The sequence below is a fragment of the Tiliqua scincoides genome, chromosome 2 (assembly GCF_035046505.1).
Source record: "Tiliqua scincoides isolate rTilSci1 chromosome 2, rTilSci1.hap2, whole genome shotgun sequence".
In the NCBI taxonomy this organism is placed as follows: Eukaryota; Metazoa; Chordata; class Lepidosauria; order Squamata; family Scincidae; genus Tiliqua; species Tiliqua scincoides.
This window is the reverse complement of record NC_089822.1, coordinates 80,389,532-80,413,656: the sequence shown is the minus strand read 5'-3', so window position 1 is coordinate 80,413,656 and position 24,125 is coordinate 80,389,532.

Sequence of the window (24,125 nt, the reverse complement as noted above, 5' to 3'; positions counted from 1 at the left end):
GAGTTGGTGGAGATCACAAAGAATGGGCTTTCTAGTAATCCAAACCAACATTGTTGGATTTCTCACCCAGTCTTGAGATAGCCTAGTTCAAAGCAAAATATAGGGTCTCAATGTAGCGCACTGGCAACCTATACCAGTGGTTCTCAAACTGTGCACTGTGCATTCACAGGAGTGCTGGGTGGCCTCTAGTTGCCAGCTTGTTGGACCAAGAAAGCATGGAATCTTGGCCCAGTGAGCCAGGAAGAAGATGCTACTTGTGAATGCGAAGAGCACCATGGCCATGGTGAATTTGGGGACCACTGACTTATACCATAATTCCTACCATATTTTAGGGTTCCTCAGAAAGAGAATACCGCACTTAGAAGGGTCAATATCATAGCAAAACCTGCCCTAACACCCATTCCCCTCAGACTGAGATCCTTCAAGGATGCACATTCTCTCTGTGTTGTACTCCACAAGGGAGCTTATTCTATGCAAGTTCACTTATACCCCACTTATCATACTGACAGACTATTTTTTTGTAGATATTGTATAAGAAAGAGCAGCCTCTTTTCTGTTCTTATTTAACAATTCATAAAAAAATTCAACAGACATTTCTTGATTTGTTAAAAATAACCTCGACCTAAAGAGTAGCATCAGGCCACTCATTTTCAGAGCAATTTCAGGAATAGATATGTGACAACTCTCCCCATCAGGGCCGCTGGGCTTGTGTCAGAGGGAGTCATCATAAACTCCTCAAGATCTGCTAATTACTTTCAAATTATGAATTTTACAAGAACATATGTGCTTTGAAGTATCTTGGGAGAAATGACTACTGAATTCATTTTTACACATGTGATATATGGTTTTGTGAATTTAGAACTTCTACTTAAAATTAGCAAGGAATCTTGCATACGCATATGTTGGGTGCTGAAAAAGTAGCAGTAGAAATCTATTGAAGGGTGTTTTTTTTTCTTTTTAAAAAAGCACAAGAGTACACACAATCTGAACTATATCATGTTTCACAATAAACCACACAAAAAGAATCACATTCCAATGCTTGAGGGAAGTAATTTTTGTAATTCTCTCAAGAGAACAGCTATCCACCCTGTCTAGAAGAAGCCAGAATGAGAGAATAGGATAATTAATCACACCCTGAAAAAGACCACAGTGTTTTTAGCAGCGATCCAAGTGCCACCAGCAGGGATTACTAGGTTTCATAACACATTAATTATCAAACCAAAATATGAATAGGGTAGGATCCAGGCAACATTAAGGACCATTAAGTCCCACTGATTTCAACTGATGAATAAAGTATGTGCTTAACAGCCCAATCCTATGCATGTCTACTCAGACACCAGTCCCATTAGAGTCAATGCAGCTTACTTCCAGGAAAGTGTGGATAGGATTGGTTGTAAATCTCTGTCACTAAAATAAAGATAACTAAAAGCATCTAACACTAGCTATATATAACACTAGCTATACAGGCGTGTCCCCGTAGCCACGGGGATTCTGTTCTGAAACTCCCCATAATTAAGTGAACCGCCGATATGAGGAAATGCTCTCCTTGTCTCTGGAGGGTTTTCTGAGCCCAGCAGAAGCTGTGCGTTTCAAACTCTGAGCTCTGCCAAGCTCAGAATGTCGATTAGAATCGTGATTTTTCAACCTTTTTCATCTCAGGGCACACTGACAAAGTGCTAAAATTGTCAAGGCACACCATCAGCTTTTTGATAATTGACAAGCAAAACCGCACTGCAGTTGGGGGGTTCATATCCCCCAATGGCACCAATAACAAATGACCCTCCCCAAATTCTCACTACACACCTGCAGACCATTCATGGAACACCAGTGTGCCATGGAACACTGGTTGAAAATAGCTGAATTCAGCTGAAAACTGGAAGTTGTGCTTTTTAACCTCTAAGCACAACTTCCAGTTTTCAGCTGAAAATTGGAAGTGACAGTTTTATGCTTTTAAAGGGCATTAGGAGAGTCAGAGAAGACCCCCCCCCCAGCCTCCAGAGGGGGCACTAGCAGGGGGACCCACAAAGCCAATCCATGGATAAGTGAAGCCACAGATACGGGGCCCCCTTGTATATAACTCTAGCTATAACACTATATAACACTAGTGTGGGCTTCCCCAGCCTTCATCAGATGTTGGCAACCTTCAGTCTCGAAAGACTATGGTATCGCGCTCTGAATGGTGGTTCTGCAACAGCGTCTAGTGTGGCTGAAAAGGTCAATTCGGGAGTGACAATCCCTTCCACACTGGGAGCAAGTGCAGTCTGTCCCTGGTCTGTCTCCCTGGCTATGGGTCTTCCTTCTTTGCCTCTTTGCCTCAGTCTGTTGGCAAACTGTCTCTTCAAACTGGGAAAGGCCATGCTGCACAGCCTGCCTCCAAGCGGGCTGCTCAGAGGCCAGGGTTTCCCACCTGTTGAGGTCCACTCCTAAGGCCTTCAGATCCCTCTTGCAGATGTCCTTGTATCACAACTGTGGTTTACCTGTAGGGCGCTTTCCTTGCACGAGTTCTCCATAGAGGAGATCCTTTGGGATCCGGTCATCATCCATTCTCACGACATGACTGAGCCAATGCAGGCATCTCTGTTTCAGCAGTGCATACATGCTAGGGATTCCAGCACGTTCCAGGACTGTGTTGTTTGGAACTTTGTCCTGCCAGGTGATGCCGAGAATGCGTCGGAGGCAGCGCATGTGGAAAGCATTCAATTTCATCTCCTGTTGTGAGCGAAGAGTCCATGACTTGCTGCAGTACAGAAGTGTACTCAGGACGCAAGCTCTGTAGACCTGGATTTTGGTATGTTCCGTCAGCTTCTTATTGGACCAGACTCTCTTTGTGAGTCTGGAAAACGTGGTAGCTGTTTTACCGATGCGTTTGTTTAGCTCGGTATCGAGAGAAAGAGTGTCGGAGATTGTTGAGCCAAGGTACACAAAGTCATGGACAACCTCCAGTTCATGTGCAGAGATTGTAATGCAGGAAGGTGAGTCCACATCCTGAACCATGACCTGTGTTTTCTTAAGGCTGATCGTCAGCCCAAAATCTTGGCAGGCCTTGCTAAAACGATCCATGAGTTGCTGGAGACCTTTGGCAGAGTAGGTAGTGACAGCTGCATCGTCGGCAAAGAGGAAGTCACACACACATTTCAGCTGGACTTTGGACTTTGCTCTCAGTCTGGAGAGGTTGAAGAGCTTTCCGTCTAATCTGGTCTGGAGATAACCTTTATGCCATTAAAGGTTGTTGAAACTGAGAGTGGCTGCCGTTGTTCCCTGCATTTCTCCTGCAGTTGTCTAAGGGAGAATACCATATCAGTGATGGACCTGTTGGCTCGGAATCCGCACTGCGATTCTGGATAAACGCTCTTTGCAAGTACCTGGAGCCTCTTTAGTGCAACTCGGGCAAACAACTTTCCTACAACGCTAAGGAGAGAGATGCCATGGTAGTTGTTGCAGTTACCCTTGTCGCCTTTGTTCTTGTACAGCGTGATGATGTTTACATCCCTCATGTCTTGAGGTATTCCACCTTCTCTCCAGCAGAGACAGAGGAGTTCATGCAGCTCAGTGATGATGATTTCTTTGCAGCACTTTAGGACTTCAGCAGGGATGCTGTCTTTTCCAGGTGCCTTGCCAAAGGCAAGGGAGTCCAGGGCCACGTGAAGTTCTTCTAGGGTTGGTTCACTGTCAAGCTCCTCCAGCACAGGCAGGCACTCAGTGTTGTTCAGTGCTTCTTCAGTGACTACATTTTCTCTGGAATATAGCTCAGAGTAGTGCTGCATCCAGCGTTCCATCTGCTGCGTCCGATCCTGGATGACCTCGCCTGTGGCAGACTTCAGAGGGGCAATTTTCTTCTGCGTTGGACCTAGGGCCTGCTTGATACCGTCATACATCCCCTTGATGTTGCCCGTGTCAGCTGCTATCTGTATCTGGGAGCAGAGCTGGAGCCATTAGTCATTAACACATCTCCTGGCAGTCTGCTGAACTTTGCTGCGAGCAGCTCGGAGGACCTCCAGGTTGTGCTCACTGGGACAGACCTTGTATGCTGCTTGAGCTCTCCTCTTTTCCTCAATGACTGGTGTCAACTCCTCAGAGTGCGCTGCAAACCAGTCTGCCGTCTTGTTGGTCTTCTTGCCAAATATGGACAAGGCGTTGTTGTAAACGACATTCTTGAAATGTTCCCATCTGTTGGATGCGTTTGCGTCGGCTGGGCCTGAAAGAGATTCCTCAAGCGCTTGTGCAAATTCCTCCACTTTTCTCTGATCCCAGGTCTTGCTGGTATCAATGCGAGGTCTAAAAATGTCATTTCCAGTTTTGTTGAAAAACCAGAAGTTACTTTTTTACTTGTAATAGTCATTCTGAGCCCTGCAGAGACTGCAGGTGGACACACAAAGCCTCTGTGGGGCAAAGGGAGGCTCCGAAAGGTAAGGGGAGCACAGCTCCCCTCGGTTCCAGAGAGCGAGGGGGGGCATCCTCCGTATCAGTGGATTCAAATATCTGCAGGAGTTCAGGAATGGAACCCTTGCAGATATGGGGGCATGCCTGTATTTGGCATTTTCTCTCTCTTGCCTATATACTAATATACCATATTAGACTTCCTAATGCTTTATAAGGCTTTAAAAATGTCACTTCCAGTTTTTCAGTGAAACTGGAAGTTGCTGAGACCCTCTGAGAGTCTCAGAGGACCCTCCAGAGGCGAGGGGAACAGAAGTGCCTTGTGTTTATTTGCAAGAACTATAGAATAGTAGAATTTAAAACCCAAAGGTTAACAAATTCATTTTTCAACAATATAGTCAAGCAGTAAGGAAATTCTTAAAAAAAGTTGCTTGTATGGCACAGTAAATAGATGGATTTTATTCTTCCACTGGTAACTGGGAGCCCAATCCTATGTATGTCTACTCAGAAGCAAGTTGCATAATAGTCAATGGGGCTTACTCCCAGCAAAGTGAGGACAGGATTGCAATCTAAGGACCCAATCCTATCCAATTTTCCTGTGCTGGTGCAGTTGTGCCAGTAGGGTGTGCGTTGTATCCTGTGGAGGAGGGGCATTCACTGGGCCTCTTCAAGGTATGGCAACATGAGTTCCCTTACTATGGGCTGCATTGTGACTACATCGGAGCTGGAAAGTTGGATAGAACTGGGCCCTAAGTCTTTAACACATGGCAACAGAACTAAAGGGAGATTTCTGCCTGCAAAACCTGGAATTTTCCCAGCTACTTTAAAAATTAAAAAAATCCAGAAATTTTAAGGGATTAGTATTCTCAACAGGAGAAGGACAGACTCTCAATATATCCTTGTTTTTCTTTTCCTAATGGAAGTATTGCAAGGAAAAGTCAATGCCAATACGAATCTACCCAGAAATATTTTGTTTGAAGGGAAACTTTATATACAAGTGTGAAAATTCCCAGTTCTGTTTATGCCATGCATTACCAACTGTGTATTGTATAAAAATTTGTTTAAATGGCAGGCCATAGATACATAGTTTGTATAAAATTATAATTGATTTCATTGAATCAGCTGCAAACTTGCTTACTGTCAGAAAGATTTTTAAACCATTAATTATATTTGAACATTGCCTTCTAGCTTCTAGTATTCATGAAGCTGCACATTTCTAGTCTGAAATGGTTTTCATTCACTCTATTTATTGTTCAAGGCATAAGGTCAAGTCCCCACAGAGCTCAGAGAGACCTCAAAAGCAAGTTATGCTATACAGCAGCCCCACGAGACAGGCCACTGAATCTGGACTTTTTATAGGACAGCAGCCCAACTCTGAAAAATGGAGCATTATCTGACTGACTATCCTGGTGAGAGCATGTTCACAGCTTGTAAAAAGATGCACATTCATATACAGTGTTGGATGCCTTAGGGCACAATCCTAACCCCTTATGTCAGTGCTTTCCGGCAATGACATAAAGGCAATGCAGCTCTTAGGTAAGGGGACAAACATTCCCTTACTCTGAGGAGATCTCTGTGAGTGACACCCAACTGCAGGATGCGGCACACGTCCCACTGGAAAGCACTGACTTAAGGGGTTAGGATTGCACCCTTAGACCCTTAGGGAAATGTAATATATTTGTGAGTTGTTGCTGGGTCTCTAATCCATCTGTTTCACAATCCTGGAACTGGAAGTCTTCTATAGAAGCAGGAGATTTGGGAAGAACAAAAGGGGTACTCCTTCATGCAGCACCTACTTTCTGCAATTTGTAGCCACATGATGAGGTGATAGCTGTTAGCTTCAAAGGCTTAAAAGGGGACTGGAAAAATTCATTATGAACACATCTATTAATGGCTGCTAGTGTTCTGTGCTCAGATTAAGTGCTCTGCTGCTGAGTACCAATTGCAGTGGAGCAATGGTGGAGGAGAGGTATGCTTTCTCTCCTGCTTGTAGGCTTCCCAGAAGCAGTTGGTGGGTCACTGTGGGAAATAGGATGATAGCCCCATCAGGGAATTCCTTCTGTTCTGAAACACCTAATTCAGAATTAAGTCCAACTGATTGAAATTGGGCATTATTCCAGAGAGTGTACAGCAAGCCCTCACTTCAAGTTGTTGATAGGTTCTTGGAAACTGCTACATTCAGTGAAATGACTTATAATAAAATCAATTTTACCTTAGGCAGGCTGAGTAATACTCTCTCAGGTGTTGCCTCACTGAGTGCTTTCCTGTGCGCTGCAAAGCACTGTCGTGTCCCAGAATGCCTTGTGACAAGCTATTCTGGGGTACGACGAGCGCAAGAAAGTAGGATGCATACCTGGTGCAACCCAGAATCAGCTTCCAGTAGCCCTCCAATGTGCAGCCATGGAGGATACAGAGGTCAGAAAATTGAGAACAGCTCACCAATTTTAAAATGAAACAATGTTGAATGAAACAACTTTAGGTAACATCTACTTGTATTTGAAATCAGAGTGGTGGAGTGCAAATCCCATTATACTTATTCAACACATCATTATCAATAAATAAAAACTGCTTTTTTAAAAACCATGCGTTGTGTTTAAAATCTGCAGGTAATATTCCATCTTTACTTTCATGTTCACTATCTTGAACAGAAAATCTTATTTGAATTTCGGCTGGTTCAGTGTGTACTGAAATGTTTTTAATATTACATAAACCGAAAGCTTAAAAATGGTGATTGAGATATTGGCACATATCTCAAAATGGTTAATTTAGAGAAGCATGTCTTATTTTGAAATTGTTACAATCAGATTCAGAAGCAGAGGGAAGCACAAAAAAACCTGACTTTTCAAAGTTTCAGCAGCAACTCTAGCGATACCCTATGGCAGGGAAGCTCTTCTCTCTGGTGCACACATGTATGCACATATGCACACAGTGGTAGAACACATGCCAAATCCTAGGTCCTGCAGAAGTTAAATACTGGTCATCAGATCAAGCCTTGAGAAATTGATTTTTGAAACATGCCATTCACTCTGAAGTCATTTTTGTATGTAAATATATTTTTCCACTCTTCACTGTGTCATTTAAGACAAGACTTTCAAAATGAATAGTATATGAACAAACAAAGTGCATTAGAACGACAAGGCGCATTAAACAATGTAGGTTTGACAATGGGCATTTTCTATCAGCCTTGTGTGTGTTTTCAGCTGAAACAGTAGGGTAGTAGATGTGAAGAGCAAGCTGTCCATCTGATCCAAAAGCAACAGCAGCAAAAATTCTAGTGGAGTGGCAAAAATTTATACCATCTAAGATACAGACTGGTTTAACCATGCAATAATATTTAAATCTCCAGGTATAATTCTATACTATCCAAATCATATTGTAAATCACAAGCTTCTGATTTAGTCCCCATGCTCCACACAAAGAAGGAGGTTCAGCTGATGGAAATATATGGCTCAAAAATAGCTTAAACACAAGCCTTCCCCACCACCTCTTTTACCCCCTCTCTCCTCCTTATTCAGTATCAGTAGACCAAAACAGATTTAGGCAGACTCATACAAAACCAACCATGGCAAGATAAGGAATTCATTTGATATTAAACTCAGGCAAATTAATGCAGACTTAATGAAAGCAATTCCATTTGAAAGTGGATTCCCAGACACTATTTCTTACTTTCCATGACATAATGTATGTGCAATAAAATAATAGCAAACCACCTGGAGAAAACTTAGTGAGGGTGAACTGCCTGACAACACTGTTCTGGGAACTGTGTGAACTATTTACAAAATCTGAAAGTCAAGTTGCTCTGTACACATGGCTCTAGTTAAGCCACATTTTTCCAGAACTTGCCGTCAATCAGCTCTTTGTATCTAAATAGAACAAGGACAGGATCTTTCAGAGTTATACCATCTGCCTGTATGTTTTGATCCTATGGCATTGTTTAGAACTTGAGTGTAATGGCAAGCTCTCTTTTGAAAACAGAATAATGCCGATTAAGTGTTCCATTTAATACGGTAGAAGACCAAATATGCTTTCTTATAACAAAACTCCCTTTTATTTTACTAAGCCCTCATCTGAACAGTCCTTTGAAGTACCAAGTCCAGTCCACACAGTTGGCTTTAACCTTCCCTGTACGCTCAAAAATTGGGGCACACTTCTTTGTGCTATTGCACTAAACTAACACCACATGGCATGCCCTTTCCAGTACTCCACAAACCATTTGGGTTGTTTTCACACCCTTAGCAGTGACTGCATTCTGCAACATGGAAGAGGTTTGGAATCATCTTGTCGTTGTCCCCATGGCACCACCCTGTTTGATTTCCATGCTCTGACAATTGAGTGGACTGCTTTGCTTCCTGGCTGGAACAGAACATATCTGTAGCGGTTTCAGTCAATACAGTAAAATAGCCTAAGGAACTGTGAGGCTCTATCACAGTCCCTGCGTTGGGGATGATCCGTGCCAGATCATCAGCCTGGGCTATGTCAACTTGGGCTGCCACAACAAGTATGAATGCTTTCTTACGGTTGAGTAGTTTCACTGTGATTGCTTTAAAATGCAGAATTTCAACCTTAAAGGGAACCAACAAGTTTATTTGGTCAGTTCTTTTTAATAAAATAATCTTATAGGTAGAGGTGTGATTTTTTTCAGTGCTAACAAAATAAAAACACATAAGACTGCTTTCTGCACTTCTCATTTTAGTAAAAACAAACAAATAAAGCAACCCGAAAAAAACCCTGAAATCTGTGAAAAAATAAAACTGTTTTCTAACAAAAAATAAAACTGTTTTAGTTCAGGAGAAGGGTGCCTGGATAATGACTGTGGCTGCATCTGTTGACACTATACCACCTGTCTCACCTGCCTAGTACACGTTTATAACTACACAATAGATTGAGCGGAATGTTTTCTTAACAACCTAATTGCATAACAAAGGGGATCAAAGAAAGTATCCCTGTCGTTAAGTGAGGTACACCTGTATTATAATATATAAAAATATGCCCCTGGAATAAAAATGCACAACACTGCTTAATGCACTTCTCATTTTTGTCAAAAAATGCAATCTGCAAAAAAATAAAAATGAAAAACCAAACCTCTAGTCCTAGGTATATTAACTGCATACACTATAATATGTATTACAATATATGGATACAAAAATTGTTATTACTGGTTCAGATGCTACATCTATCATTATTCTGAAGTCAACAGCTGCTCTGGTTAGCAGTGGAACACGGGATAACTGGCAGAAAATGGAATAGTGGCTTTCATTTTAATGAGTGAAACATGCTAAGGATGACAAAATCCCTGGGCATGATATATTGCTGTATCTTCCGCAAGTATTCTTTAACACTGAGCCACTACTTGTACAAGTAACACCACGAGCAGTAGTTTGCATGAAAAAGCTGGCAGATATACTGTCCAGCTGACATTTACAGCCTAATCCCATGCATGTCTATAAGTCCCTTTATAGTTAATGGGCTTACTCCTAAGTAAGTGTGGATAGGATTGAAGCTTTAGGATCCAAGCCAATGCAACTTTTCAGCCGTAATGCAGGCCCGAGGTAAGGGAACAAAAGTTCCCATACCTTGAGGAGGCCTCTGTGACTGCCTCACTACCACAGGATGCAGTGCATGCCCCATTGGCACAGCTGCACCAACACTAGTGGCGCCACTAGGATTCACGTCACCCGGTGCGGGAGGCCTGCACGTCACCCCATGCAGTGGGCAGGGCAACGCCCCAGGTGGTGGGCATGGTGATGTGCCATTGCCCAGCCCCCACTGGGTTTCTGGCTGTACCTTTTGTTAGAATACAGATATTTCAATGTGGTTTGTTTCATTGCATTCTGCATGAAATTACGCATTGAATGATATATAACATGATGGTCTTATTCCTCCAAACTCTGATTTTAGTGATTTTGAAAACTTGTAGACACACACACTCACAACCATGTCAACTTACTAACAACTTATTGCAGCAGTTCTCAAACTTTTAGCACTGGGACCCACTTTTTAGAATGACAATCTGCCCAGGACCCATTGGAAGTGATGTCATGGCCAGAAGTGACATCATCAAGCAAATTAAAATAAATAATGATAAATAATTAAACTAAATTAAAATAAATAATTAAATAAGGGGGAGCCAGTCCTGTTCCACCAAGTGAATCTACTCTGAAGTAAGTCCTATTGTCAATGGAGTCAACATGGGTTTAGATGAGAATGAAGTGTAGTGGAATAGTGGAAGATCTGGCGAGGAGGTAGAATGTGGTGTCTGCAGTGGCCCCTTTAAGAATTAAGGCCTGGGCTTTCAGCAAAGGGTGTGCTGCACATCTGCAGCCACTGAAGGCAATAAGGCTCTCAGGCATAAAAGCACCTGCTGAAGGGAGAGTTTTGTGTGGGTAGCAGAAGGAGGAAAAGCTTGAGGAGAGACTGGAGAAATTGGTGAATGGACTTTGGAGACTGCTAGAACAGATTGCTGGAGACACTGGAGTTTGGTGTGTGGCTGCTGTGCCCAAGACCTGCTGAGGGCCAAGGGTCTGTTGTAGTGGCTGGAGACTGCTGGCAGGAGAGAGGACCTCTGCAGGTTGAACAGGGGAGCTACCCTGGAGGTGGGGTCCAGCAGGACTGCAGGGCAGAACCAGGGTCATTTGTTGGGGGAAAGAAGGGGAGCTAATTTGCTTAAAGTGGGCATAATTCTCCAGGTGGAGCTTGGTTTGGGATTTGGCAGAACAAGAAGCATTTAGTGACCTTAACTTGCAAGATTATGTTTTGGGCTGTTCCAAAGCTTTGGTAACATAGATTTGCATCCTAACTGCTTTACTAGCAAAGAGAGATGTAAACAAGATCTGGAGAAGTCAAAGGTCCACCATATTGTATCATAGCAAGATTAGCTAAATATCATGTGTATATGATAGATACTGTATTTATTCAGCTTGTGTGCTCTGTGGGCCTGGTAGGAATGACAGATTGAAGCAGAAGAGATGCATATCTAGAAAACCCCACCTGCACTCAGTTTTACAAAACTGACAACTTGATTGCACACTTATTTGGTAATTACAATGTTATCAATTAATTCCATGATCATCTTAGACTCTTATTTTCTACAATGTGCAGCAATGTTACTTCAACCATTGATATTAAACATCAATTCCACCAATTTTTTTAAAAAACAGTTCTCTCTATTTTATTCCTCATTACATATAAGGAATATGAGACTAAAACCTAAATGCGATTCCATGGAAATTACCATAGTAATCAACAAAGTGCTCTTTTCTTTAAATGAAGGGCAGGAAAATAATTACACACTTTGAAAATAGCAGATGGAAGAATTTTTTAAAAAACCAAAAAGGCTGGTCCACTTTGGAGGGTGATTTGCTCCCTGGTTTAAGAGCTCAGTGTACAATACAATAGCACCTTTATTGGCATATAAGTAAAAGAGTGTTACACCTGGAATTTCTTTGTCAGCTAAAGTGAAATATTTTAGGGGGGTATTGTTGGGTTGCATAACTATTCAGCAAAAATTTGGAGGCTTGTGAGTTGTTTTCAAACACAGGAAATAATGTCTAAGAACAATAATGTAATGTACTTGCTGTAGTCAAGATACATTTCAGTATCTTAGGCCAAATTTCTGAATTCTGTTCTACAACAGGTAGGTAGGAATCATAAAATCATGTTAAAAGGAAACCAGGTGAACATAAGCAATGCCTGTTGCCAGGTTACCCCATAAGGCAACAAATTGGTGACTTCCAAAACAACTAGGGAAAATAATTTTTCTGGGACTTTTGAGTCAAATTTTGGGCCCTTAGAACTACCACAATCCAGGGTCTTGATATGCCATTGCATGAACTGGAGGAAATTGTTAGTACGTATAGACACATACGTATGTGTCTGCCTGCAATAACAACCCCTCAAAAGAATCAGTGAGATTTCTAGCCCTTCCAGTGGCCAGTTTAAAGCTCTTCTATTTCAGGCATATCTGGATAAGGACCCTCCTGGCTTTGCAAGTGCAAAATAGAAAACCTACCCCTTACCAGTTCAAGCCTCTTTTTTGCCCTTTTTAGGGGGGAGGAAGCTGCCTTCTGGAGCATTTGTTGCACTCCAGCTCCATCAGATCAGGACCAATCTGGTGCCCTCACATTCCCCTTTGCCTGGCCTGACCACCAGTCAAGGCATGTCTACCTACTCATGAGTAAACACAACCATGAGGCTGCTTAGCTTTCCATAGGGCTCAATACACTTGCAGCTGGGAGGGAGGAACCTCCTTCTCGAGTGTTTTTTTTGGGCTGCATTCATTGGATCAGGACCATTCAGGTGTCGTTGGATTCCTCTCAGCCTGCCCTTTCTGATGGACGATATGGTTCACTTTCCATAGGGATCCATTCATTTTTTCTTTCTGGTTTTTGGGCCATACCTTTTAAAGGAAAAGAGCTATTTCAATTCTGTTTTTTGAATTACGTTCTGCTTGGAATTCTGCATCCAATGGTGTATAGCATGACAAGGTAACTCCTAATGCCGCAATTTCAGCGTGTCACCTCACAGGTGCATCACCTGGTGTGGCCCGCACCCTGCTAGCGACACCACTGATTGCAACCCACCAGTTTGGAAACCTTTGGCAAGAAGGCTTTTTAGCTATCTATGCTTGAACAGATTGCTAAAAAGCCTTCTTGCTTTTAAGTGTTAGTTATAGGGGAATGTGACAATCAGGCAAGCAGAAGGCACCATAGAGGGAGAAACTGCCCAAACAGTAACAGGAAACAGCTTGGAATGTCTACTTGAAATGTGTGGGGAGCTGGAGGAGGGGTGGCACCAATAGTCCTCTCAGGCAAGTGCTGGACTCAATGGGAACCAGCATTATAGCCTCCCTCTGACCTGGGCACTTTTTCCTCTTTCCTCCCTCTCTATGGGCACAATCCTAACCCCTTATGTCAGTGTTTTCCAGCACTGACATAAGGGCAATGCAGCTCTGAGGTAAGGGAACAAACATTCCCTTCCTTTGAGGAGGCCTCCGTGAGCGACACCCAACTGCAGGGTGCAGCACACATCCCACTGGCACTGCTATGCCAGTGCTGGAAAGCACTGACATAAGGGGTTCGGATTGCGCCCTATATTGCTTTTACATGGCTGGAAGGGGCCACTAATGATATGACAAATACTTCTTGCCTATCTGATAGTGCATGCTCTAACATTATTTTATTTGAGAGATTTTTATCCCGCCTTTCCCATGCTGAAGCAAATGCCCAGGGAGGCTTACAAAGCTCCATAATAAAGTACGAAATATTGTAACAGGTAAGAAGCAAAGATCCATCACGAAAAAGAATGGAAACAATTTCATCCTCTCTCTTCCCTTTCAAGCCATCTAGAAAACAAAGACAGACTGCAGTTTCTCCCGTTTGCCAGGACTGGTTGGTATTTAACATAAGTTGTAAGATAACTATGAAATCATGTTTAAAAATCTAGCAAGAAGAAGGGAAAAAAATCAGTCATAGCAGACAGTGAGTAAACCTTGAAGTCAAAGGATTAATTAAAAGTGACAGATGTTCCCAAATTCTCAAGTCCTTGGTTGCCACTGCTTTTCTTCAAGCTCTCTTCCATGTGTTGTTAGTTAGCAATTCCATTGGAAGTATCACAGAAAGTGAAATGCCAGCCAAGCTCCACACAAAGGTGAAGTACAAACAAGTGCCAAAATGGAATTTCTTTGAAGTAATATAACTTTTTTTCCTCACGTGGAAAGGAATTTATATTTACATGCCCCTATTTGAAGAGGAAAAGAAAAACTCATAGGATGAAATCCTGTGCACAGAACACAGGTAACTGCTCTTGAACCTCACTAACAATGGGGTTTTACAAAGGCCCATTGAAGCTGGAATGGCACTGGAAGTGCAGCAGATTCTGCTGCTGCCCACCCAATTTTGCGTGCATCCCCATGACTGCCTGTGTGGAACCCAGTCCCCTCCCAACGCTTCTCTGCTTCTTCAAAACGTGATAGACAGGGAGTATCCTGGTAGCAGAAAAAGTATTGACCTCCCTTTGTGCAAAGCCTGCTTTGAGGAAGCACCCGGCAGCAGTGGAGATGGTGATCCTCTTGCTGATGGCTCTCCTTGGAGAATCTTTGAGAACAACACTGTAGCAGCCCTTACGTTTTCTTTCAGCTCCACTGCTGTCTTTTTTAGCAGAAGCACTGGAGAAGGAAGTAAACCATTCCCACTCCCTCCTTTCCCTCACTCAAGTGAGTGAGAAGAGGATGGGGCAGCTGCAAGAGGAAGTTGGTGGGCATGGCTGCCTTGCAGTTTGCTGCTAAAAACAAGCTGACTCGGGGGGGGGGGGCGGACAGACTTCTTAATCCTCTCGGATTATGCAATAATGACCACAAGGACTGTAGTCACAGATTGTTAAAAGAAATCCACTAAATCCAGGAGGGTGCCCGCATGGCTAACCAGCCAAGTTAGAGAGGCTGTGAAGAGCAAGGAAGCTTCCTTCCGTAAATGGAAGTCTTGCCCTAATGAGGAGAATAAAAAGGAACATAAACTGTGGCAAAAGAAATGTAAGAAGGTGATACTGGAGGCCAAGAGAGACTATGAGGAACGCATGGCCAGCAACATTAAGGGGAATAATAAAAGCTTCTTCAAATATGAAGAAGCAGGAAACCCGCCAGAGAAGCGGTTGGCCCTCTGGATGGTGAGGGAGGGAAAGGGGAGATAAAAGGAGACTTAGAGATGGCAGAGAAATTAAATGAGTTCTTTGCATCTGTCTTCATGGCAGAAGACCTCGGGCAGATACCGCTGCCCGAATGGCCCCTCCTGACCGAGGAGTTAAGTCAGATAGAGGTTAAAAGAGAAGATGTTTCAGACCTCATTGATAAATTAAAGATCAATAAGTCACCGGGCCCTGATGGCATCCACCCAAGAGTTATTAAGGAATTGAAGAATGAAGTTGCAGACCTCTTGACTAAGGTATGCAACTTGTCCCTCAAAACGGCCATGGTGCCAGAAGATTGGAGGATAGCAAATGTCACGCCTATTTTTAAAAAGGGAAAGAGGGGGGACCCGGGAAACTATAGGCCGGTCAGCCTAACATCTATACTGGGTAAGATGGTGGAATGCCTCATCAACAATAGGATCTCAACACACATAGACAAACAGGTCTTGCTGAGGGAGAGTCAGCATGGCTTCTGTAAGGGTTAGTCTTGCCTCACGAACCTTATAGAATTCTTTGAAAAGGTCAACAGGCATGTGGATGCGGGAGAACCCGTGGACATTATATATCTGGACTTTCAGAAGGCGTTTGACACGGTCCCACACCAAAGACTACTGAAAAAACTCCACAGTCAGGGAATTAGAGGACAGGTCCTCTCATGGATTGAGAACTGGTAGGAGGCCAGGAAGCAGAGAGTGGGTGTCAATGGGCAATTTTCACAATGGAGAGAGGTGAAAAGTGGTGTGCCCCAAGGATCTGTCCTGGGACCGGTGCTTTTCAACCTCTTCATAAATGACCTGGAGACAGGGTTTAGCAGTGAAGTGGCTAAGTTTGCAGACAACACCAAACTTTTCCGAGTGGTGAAGACCAGAAGTGATTGTGAGGAGCTCCAGAAGGATCTCTCCAGACTGGCAGAATGGGCAGCAAAATGGCAGATGCGTTTCAATGTCAGTAAGTGTAAAGTCATGCACATTGGGGCAAAAAATCAAAACTTTAGATATAGGCTGATGGGTTCTGAGCTGTCTGTGACAGATCAGGAGAGAGATCTTGGGGTGGTGGTGGACAGGTCGATGAAAGTGTCGACCCAATGTGCGGCGGCAGTGAAGAAGGCCAATTCTATGCTTGGGATCATTAGGAAGGGTATTGAGAACAAAACGGCTAGTATTATAATGCCGTTGTACAAATCTATGGTAAGGCCACACCTGGAGTATTGTGTCCAGTTCTGGTCGCCGCATCTCAAAAAAGACATAGTGGAAATGGAAAAGGTGCAAAAGAGAGCGACTAAGATGATTACGGGGCTGGGGCACCTTCCTTATGAGGAAAGGCTGCGGTGTTTGGGCCTCTTCAGCCTAGAAAAGAGACGCCTGAGGGGGGACATGATTGAGACATACAAAATTATGCAGGGGATGGACAGAGTGGATAGGGAGATGCTCTTTACACTCTCCCATAATACCAGAACCAGGGGACATCCACTAAAATTGAGTGTTGGGCGGGTTAGGACAGACAAAAGAAAATATTTCTTTACTCAGCGTGTGGTCGGTCTGTGGAACTCCTTGCCACAGGATGTGGTGATGGCGTCTAGCCTGGGTCCCTTTGGGGAGAAGGGCAGGATAGAAATAAAGTTTTATTATTATTATTATTAGACGCCTTTAAAAGGGGATTGGACAAGTTTCTGGAGGAAAAATCCATTATGGGGTACAAGCCATGATGTGTATGCGCAACCTCCTGATTTTAGAAATGGGTTATGTCAGAATGCCAGATGCAAGGGAGGGCACCAGGATGAGGTCTCTTGTTATCTGGTGTGCTCCCTGGGGCATTTGGTGGGCCGCTGTGAGATACAGGAAGCTGGACTAGATGGGCCTATGGCCTGATCCAGTGGGGCTGTTCTTATGTTCTTATATAAATGTATTTTCAAAGTGTTGCATTGCTTATCTAATTTCTGTTTTAATAAATTATTTCTCTTCGCCCTACATTTTTCTTTCACCAAAAGCCTCAAGGTACATATTAAAGGAGTCAGTGACTTTGTAACAGAAATAAAAATCAACTGAATCAAAGCTCATTTTGCACAAATATATTCCACAACTAAAAGAGTGGAGCCAAAGCAATGAGATGAACAGCAGCAACTGAAAATCTGGAACTTATTTAGGAGATAAGTCTCTAAAGAGTCAATGGACATTTTCAGGAATTGGCTTTATAGCTACAACCAGAATTAATACTTTGTATGCTATTATATTTGAGGTTTTTTCAAATGTCTATTCATCGCTCATGGACTGCAGCATCAAGTGCTGACTTTTGTATGCGAATAAAATGTCACAACAAAAGACAGGAAACTCATATTATCCAATTATATTCTTCACACAGTATTGTTCATTGGAGACAGTTCACACATTTGATTATGAGTGAATTATAGGATACCAAGTATGATTAAGACAAATGCAGCTCCTTACAACTTGCTTCTCATTCATTCTGTGGTTCCTCATGGGGAATCTAAGGAATGTCACAGCAACCAGAATAAGCTATTGTTGCTGGAAGTTTTGTACCACCAGAGATGGAACTGATGGTCCCATCTCAAGCCTTTCCTCCAGCCTGGGGCTAGTCAGTAATTTAGGCATCCCTCAACACTGAAGCTAGGCCAGTTCCATTTTTTGTTTTTTAAACACAAATGGTGCTTTACCAAGCATGAAGCCTTCCTTTTCACCACGTCAAGTGATATAGATCAGGGGTGCACAAAATCTCTCTGACGCTGTCGGGAGCTGGAAAAAAAAATTAATTTACATAAATGAATATATTAGAGATGGAAAATGAATGAATGAATTCAATCCAGTTTATGATTCCATTCACCCTAATAAGGGGGGGGGTGATCTTCATGCCAGTCTATGATCCCATTCACCCTAATGGGGGGTGATCTTCATGCCTGTTTATGATCCCATTCACATACACAGATGGAGGGGGGATCTTTCACACACATACACCCGCCTGCTCGCCTGCCCCCTCGCCTTCCCTCCTTTGCTTGGGTGGTATGTGCTCTTGCCTGGCCACCTGCTCGCTTACTTGGCTGCCTGCCTGCTCACCTAGTTTCATGCCTACCTACCTGCCTGCCTGCCTGCCTGCCCACCTAACCACACTTCCTCGCTAGCTAGGGTGGCATGTGCTGCTGCTGCTGCCTGCCTGCGTTCCTGGCCAGCCAGCCCTCCCTCCCTCGGTGATGTGTGTTGCGGGCTGGGCTCCCCTCCCTCATGCATGGTCTCTCTCTCTCTCTCTCTCTCTCTCTCTCTCTCTCTCCTGCACTCCCCTGGCTCAGGTTGCAAGAGGAGAGGGCAGCCCAGCCCATGGGCAAGGCAGGAAGAGACCAGCCGGCAAGCATGCAGGGTCTTTTATAGTAGGTAGTAATGTGAGACCTGCAAGTCTCACATCACCGTCCCACTGTAAAAGGCCATGCGTGCCCATTGGGCTAGTCTTTCCTTCGCTGCCACTGAGCTCAGCAGCAGCAAGGGAAAGCAAGGTGTGGAGCTTGCTCGACAGGCTGGGGTGAAGGCCGAGTGCCCATAGGAGATGGGGGACCCCCTGGGGGCTGGATGGGGACCTGCAGCAGGCCGCAGGTGGCCCGTGGGCTGGGATTTGGGCACCCCGATATAGATTCTGGTGAATCAACCAAAAGAGCCTCGTGTTGCAGGAAAGGTACTGAAGCCCAAGCTTTTGCTGTAATTCTCTTACATATTACCCTAAATGAGTAATGGGGCCTGGTGCATTCACTTTAGTATTTTTGTTTTAAACTAGTGTTTGGGGAAGTGCAAAAATCAGTACTCTGTGTGTGTGTGTGTGGGGGGGAGGTTAGCAGGCTTAGGATTTTGCTTCTGCTGCTCCCAATTGCTCTGTCCCTTCTCCGAGCCAATTTGAAGAAATAAAAGAAAGGGTGTTTTCACATTATAATAGCATGTGGAGGGCTGTGATCATGAGAACTGCAGCAGGGACAAAGTCCTAAAGCCAAGCCAAACCCTCTGCTGTGATTCTGCTCTCTTTTTGTTTCATCTCAGACATTGTTAAGCAAACACACACACAGGATCACTGTACTCATTCACAGTAACATATACTGTGACCTTTAACCAGAACCTAATCCTATGGCCAACAGTATCTGGGCTGGTGAGAACAGGAATTTTACTGGAGACGTATTTTGTTAAACGCTGGTGAATTGCAGGCTTGATTCAGGATGGTACCACCAAACCCACCCCATCCAACTATGTGATGCAGCACATGTGCTTACACGTCCTGCCTGCCACATCATCTCACTACTGTACATTTGTATCCAAACTGACCCCAAATGCAATTTAAATTCTACTTGTTTGTTATTTAAAATCACACAATGTGGGACAGCCAATGGCCCAGTCCTATCCAACTTTCCAGCTCCGGTGCAGCCACAATGCAGCTCTGTGGTAAGGGGACGCATGTCCCTACACCTTGAGGAGACCCCAGTGACTGTCCATCTACCACAGGATGCAGCGCACACTTCACTGGCACAACTGCACCAGCACTGGAAAACTGGATAGGATTGGGCCCCAAGTCACCCCACACTGCCACCCGCCACCCCCCGTGAGTTTATGTGGTGCATGATCAGTGAAGTGGCAAGGTGTGCATGCACATATTCCTCTCGAAGTGATCTGGTAGGTTGGTTAGGTAGAATCGTCTGAGCTAGCCATACAGCCATGGTGCTACAGGCAGAATGGTCCCAGGACAAGCAAAAGATTCTTCTTATCACTTTATCCAACCTATGGGAAATCCTGTGTGTGTATGTGCGTGCATGCACATGTGTGTGTTTTAAAAATACAGCATATACAAGATTTTAAGAAAAGATGGAAATAGAATAAAGTTCTCAGGAAAATATAAAAATAGATTCAAATTTTATTGTTTCCACTGAGTTCAAGTTGTGAAATTTGCCCATTGCTAAAGGCATGTGAGGTTTGTCTCATACAACAGCAATCATTCTTGTTGTCACTTAGATTACCTCTATTCCCCTGACCCTTTGTGCTGTATGAATAGCAGCAAAGTGTTTAAATTCAAAACATTCTTCCATAAGTTATCAAGAAAACTGGTGCCTATTGGTGACTTGCTTCAGACCTGCTGTCAAATCATGTTTTGTTCAGGAGAGTTTATTTGCCAAAGAAAATCGCTGCCATATCAAGGTTGCTGGCCTTTGTGTTCCTCATCTTATGTCTCACAAATGTAGATGTTTCCTTATGACTCCTGCTGTTAACATTATGAACATCTCAACTAGTTTATTTACTTTTTTTTTAATTCTTCCCATTTCATATCCTGAGGCAGGGAATGGCACTTCCAAGTAATAAAGCCACTGAAGTAAGATGGCCATTAAAATTTAACATGTAAAAGGTAACTTATACAGAAACAAATCACAGTGGACAATTAGGGGGACCATATCACTTTGCCCCATCACAGTTCTGATAGTAGCTATCCTCCCCCACTTGCACAATCTGTAACAGGGTAAAAATCCACTCATTTTACATAATATGCTGTGGGCAACTCACTAGCATTAGGCAGCAAGCCACAATTATCTGCTTGACACAGACGGCACTCCCCATTATCATCTGTAATAGAATGTAATGTAATATAAATCTAACAGCTGATCTATATACACTGTGATGGAGAACTGGTTTTTATAACTCATCTAAAAATTTGTCTACCTGTAGAAAGCTAGCCTATCATCAGACAGAAGTTTTTCCTCTGATATGTCCTATGTTCAGGGAGTTACACATGAAGACACTTTGCATGCATACAAGCTAAACTATGTTCTGAAAAAGTGTTCTGGAAAACTAATCTGAACCTAGAGCTAAAGGTTATCCCAATCTCTTGAACAATACCAAATTGTCTTTCTAACTCTTTTTCCCCAGAAGTTGGGACAATTTTGAGACAAGCACTTTCACACACACTCCTGGGCACATGGTCCAGGATGTAATGAATATACTGTAGTCAGCCTAAAAAAAATCTGCTTTTGGTAGTTTCATGGGTTTGATGCTATTCTTTGGCAACCACCATTTAAAAAAAAATTATCTTGAACAGCTGGAGCTGGTATTCACCAATGGCAACACTCTCCTTGGCGTCAGTCATGCCTGGGTCCCAACTATTCTTGACATAGTTAGTAAACAGTTCTTCTCCAGCAAAGTAACACAAATATTTAGGTCCTACCCGCCTAACACAGCCTGTAAGAAGTCTCAGTTACAATATTTTAGTAAAGGGAGAAAAATTGTCTTTACACAGCAGCCCACTGGGAGAAATGGATGAAGTTCAGATTTGGTCTAGGTTTTGGAGTCAGTTCTACCAAAAATATTTGGCTGAATTTAAAAATTCCAGCATGATACTAAGCCTAAAAAGAATGCACAGTAAGAAATCCCAGAAAAAGAAAGCTGAGAGGAGAATGCAGGCGACGTAGTATACTGCAGTGAACCTGGCCAGTGGAAATATTAATATCACTGGAATTGGAGACGATTACTTTCTCCATTCATTCTCAAGGCATTCAGATGTCTTTAATCACTGACTCTATTTTTAATGCAAAGTAACCTTTGAAAATACATTCCCACTCACTATGTGAAATAAAACCCTTTAATGGTTGCCCAAAGGACAGTGCTTGGTTTTGACAGAGAGCACTGACCGTGAACACTGCCAATAGCGTGCCTAATGGGGGGCAAAGGGGACAAATGCCCCAGGTGCCAGGCTTGGGTGTGACACCGTGCTACCATCCACCACCCCCCATGGCACCCCCCCTCGCACCACTCAGGCACAGAGGCATTCTGAGCACTGGGGAAGCAGCATGCTATCTCCCCAACTCTTCAAAGGCTTCGTAAAGGCCTCAGAGGGCCAGAAAACATCACTTCTGGTTTCACGGAGGAAACTGGCAGTGACATTTTAAAGCCCTTACAAGGCCTTCTGATGGCTGGGGAGACTTTCGAGTCCCTTAGAATGCCCTCTAAGGACATGAAAATGTAATTTCTGCTTTCCTCCATGAAACCAGAAGTGATGTTTTCAGCCCTTCAAGGCCTTTACAAGGCCTTCAGAGGGTCAGGGAGGGTGTGTGCTGCCTCCCTGGCCCTCCGGAAGAAAGGCAGGGGATGGCAGCCCACCAGTGTGGGCGCAGCTTAGGCTGTGGTTATGGCCCTGGACAGTAACCCCAGGATTGCCACTTCTCAATCTGCCTTAGAGTGCAATCCTAGGCATGAAATAAGTCCTACTGAGTTCAATGGGACTGCCAGGTAAGTGTGTATAGCAGTGTTTCTCAAACTGCCAGTCACTTCTGGTCATGACATCACTTCCAGTGGGTCCTGACAGATTCTCATTCTAAAAAGTGGGTACTGGTGCTAAATATGTGAGAACCACTGGTGCATAGTATTACAGCCTAGATACTATGCTGGGTGCATACTCCAAGGCACTCAAAGTATTGCTTCACATATTCCTGCATCCAGAAGTAAGCTGTGACATTAAACATAAGAACTCGGCATTGGTTTTCAGATCAAGAATGAGTCAATGCTATACAATAAAGAGGAGGAGGCATTCCCAGAGCATCTTTCCTTGGGTAACTTCAGTCTGACCACACTTTTTTCCAAGCAACACTGGTGACTGGAAAACCTGCTAGACAGCCAGTTTCTGGCTTAGTTTGGGCCCTGGTACATTTAGAAATAGAACAGAAGAGATGCGCCTGTCCCCACAAACAACGGAAAGATGTCATCTTCCATTCTTCAGAGAGCTGCTCAAGAAGACAAAACATTTACTTCGTAGTGAACACAGTACTAGCTGTTATATACACTGGGCAAGTCAAAAATAACCAGCCAATAAGGAAGCCCAATTGTCTTGCTGCAGAAAACATACAATGGTGTTTTGTTTTTTTTAAGCCTTCATTTTGAGCTACTTAAAAACAAAACACAGATCTGGTAAGGCTGGCCATTAGCACCATATGAAGCCCAGGCAGGGCTCCTTTCCCTGCCCCTGCAAGTGACTTTAAAAAAAAATAAGCATGTTATACCCTGTGGTGCTCTACTTGCTCACAGTCAGCTTCATAGCTCCAGCACTGATTTCCATGAGGTGCCTTATTCAAGAGACTTGGTGATGCATTTGGAATTCTTGGGAGAAAAGCTGTGCTCTGTCAATGCACAATAGGGCTATAGGCTGCCAAAGTTTTCAAAAACCAGCATTCTTTTCCATGCTTCCCTGCCTTCTTAAACAGTGCTATTACACTGAGAATATCCTTAGTTCCTTTAAAACCCACTGACACTTCAGCATCCCAGAACCAAGCATTCTTCTTCTCCAAGAGCAACTTTTCACTGATTAACAATTAGAAGGAATGGTTTTGAGACCCAATAGGAATGACATGTGGTAATGCCTTTATCAGATTTATTGGGCCATCTTAGAGCCTAACCTTGAGCTCTTTAGTGCAGGCGGTACAAGCATACTGCCAGCGCTGGGTGTCACAAATGTATCGTAAGGCACACCTGCAACACCCTGCACCGAATCAGCGCCTGAACCGGCCAAGCACCAGTCAGTGATGAACCCAGCGCTGGCCGGGTGTTGTCTGGAGCTAAGTAGGAACTCCAGGTGTTGGTGTGGGCCTAAGGAGCAGGGAGGCTGGGTTGGTGGTGTTGGTACAGGATCAAAAGAGACCACTGACACCAAGCTACGTTTAAGGCTTTTTATTAGGAGGAATGGAACCTGAACCAATCAATGAAAAGAACTTGTTTCAAATTCCCCCAATTGAGAGAGGACCTCAGGCAGGCAGGCGGCAGCAGGACTTGAGGCAGGCCAAGGGCTGGAGGCTTGAAGGAGGTTCCCCTCTGGTTCTCAGCTCCAGCAAGAGGCTCTCTCTCCCAGGGGCTCCTTCCAGCAGCTTTGCTCAGCTCTCCCTCAGAGCTCAAGTTTCAGCTCCTCTCTGCAGCTTGGTCTCTCCTAGCTTGCTCCTTCACAGCTTCTTTCCTGGAGGTCTCCACAGCTTGCTCTTCTAGCTCCTCACAGCAGCTCTTCCCTGGTGGTCTCTCGTCCTGCAGAGCCCAGTCTTGAAGCTCCTCTCGGCAGCTCTT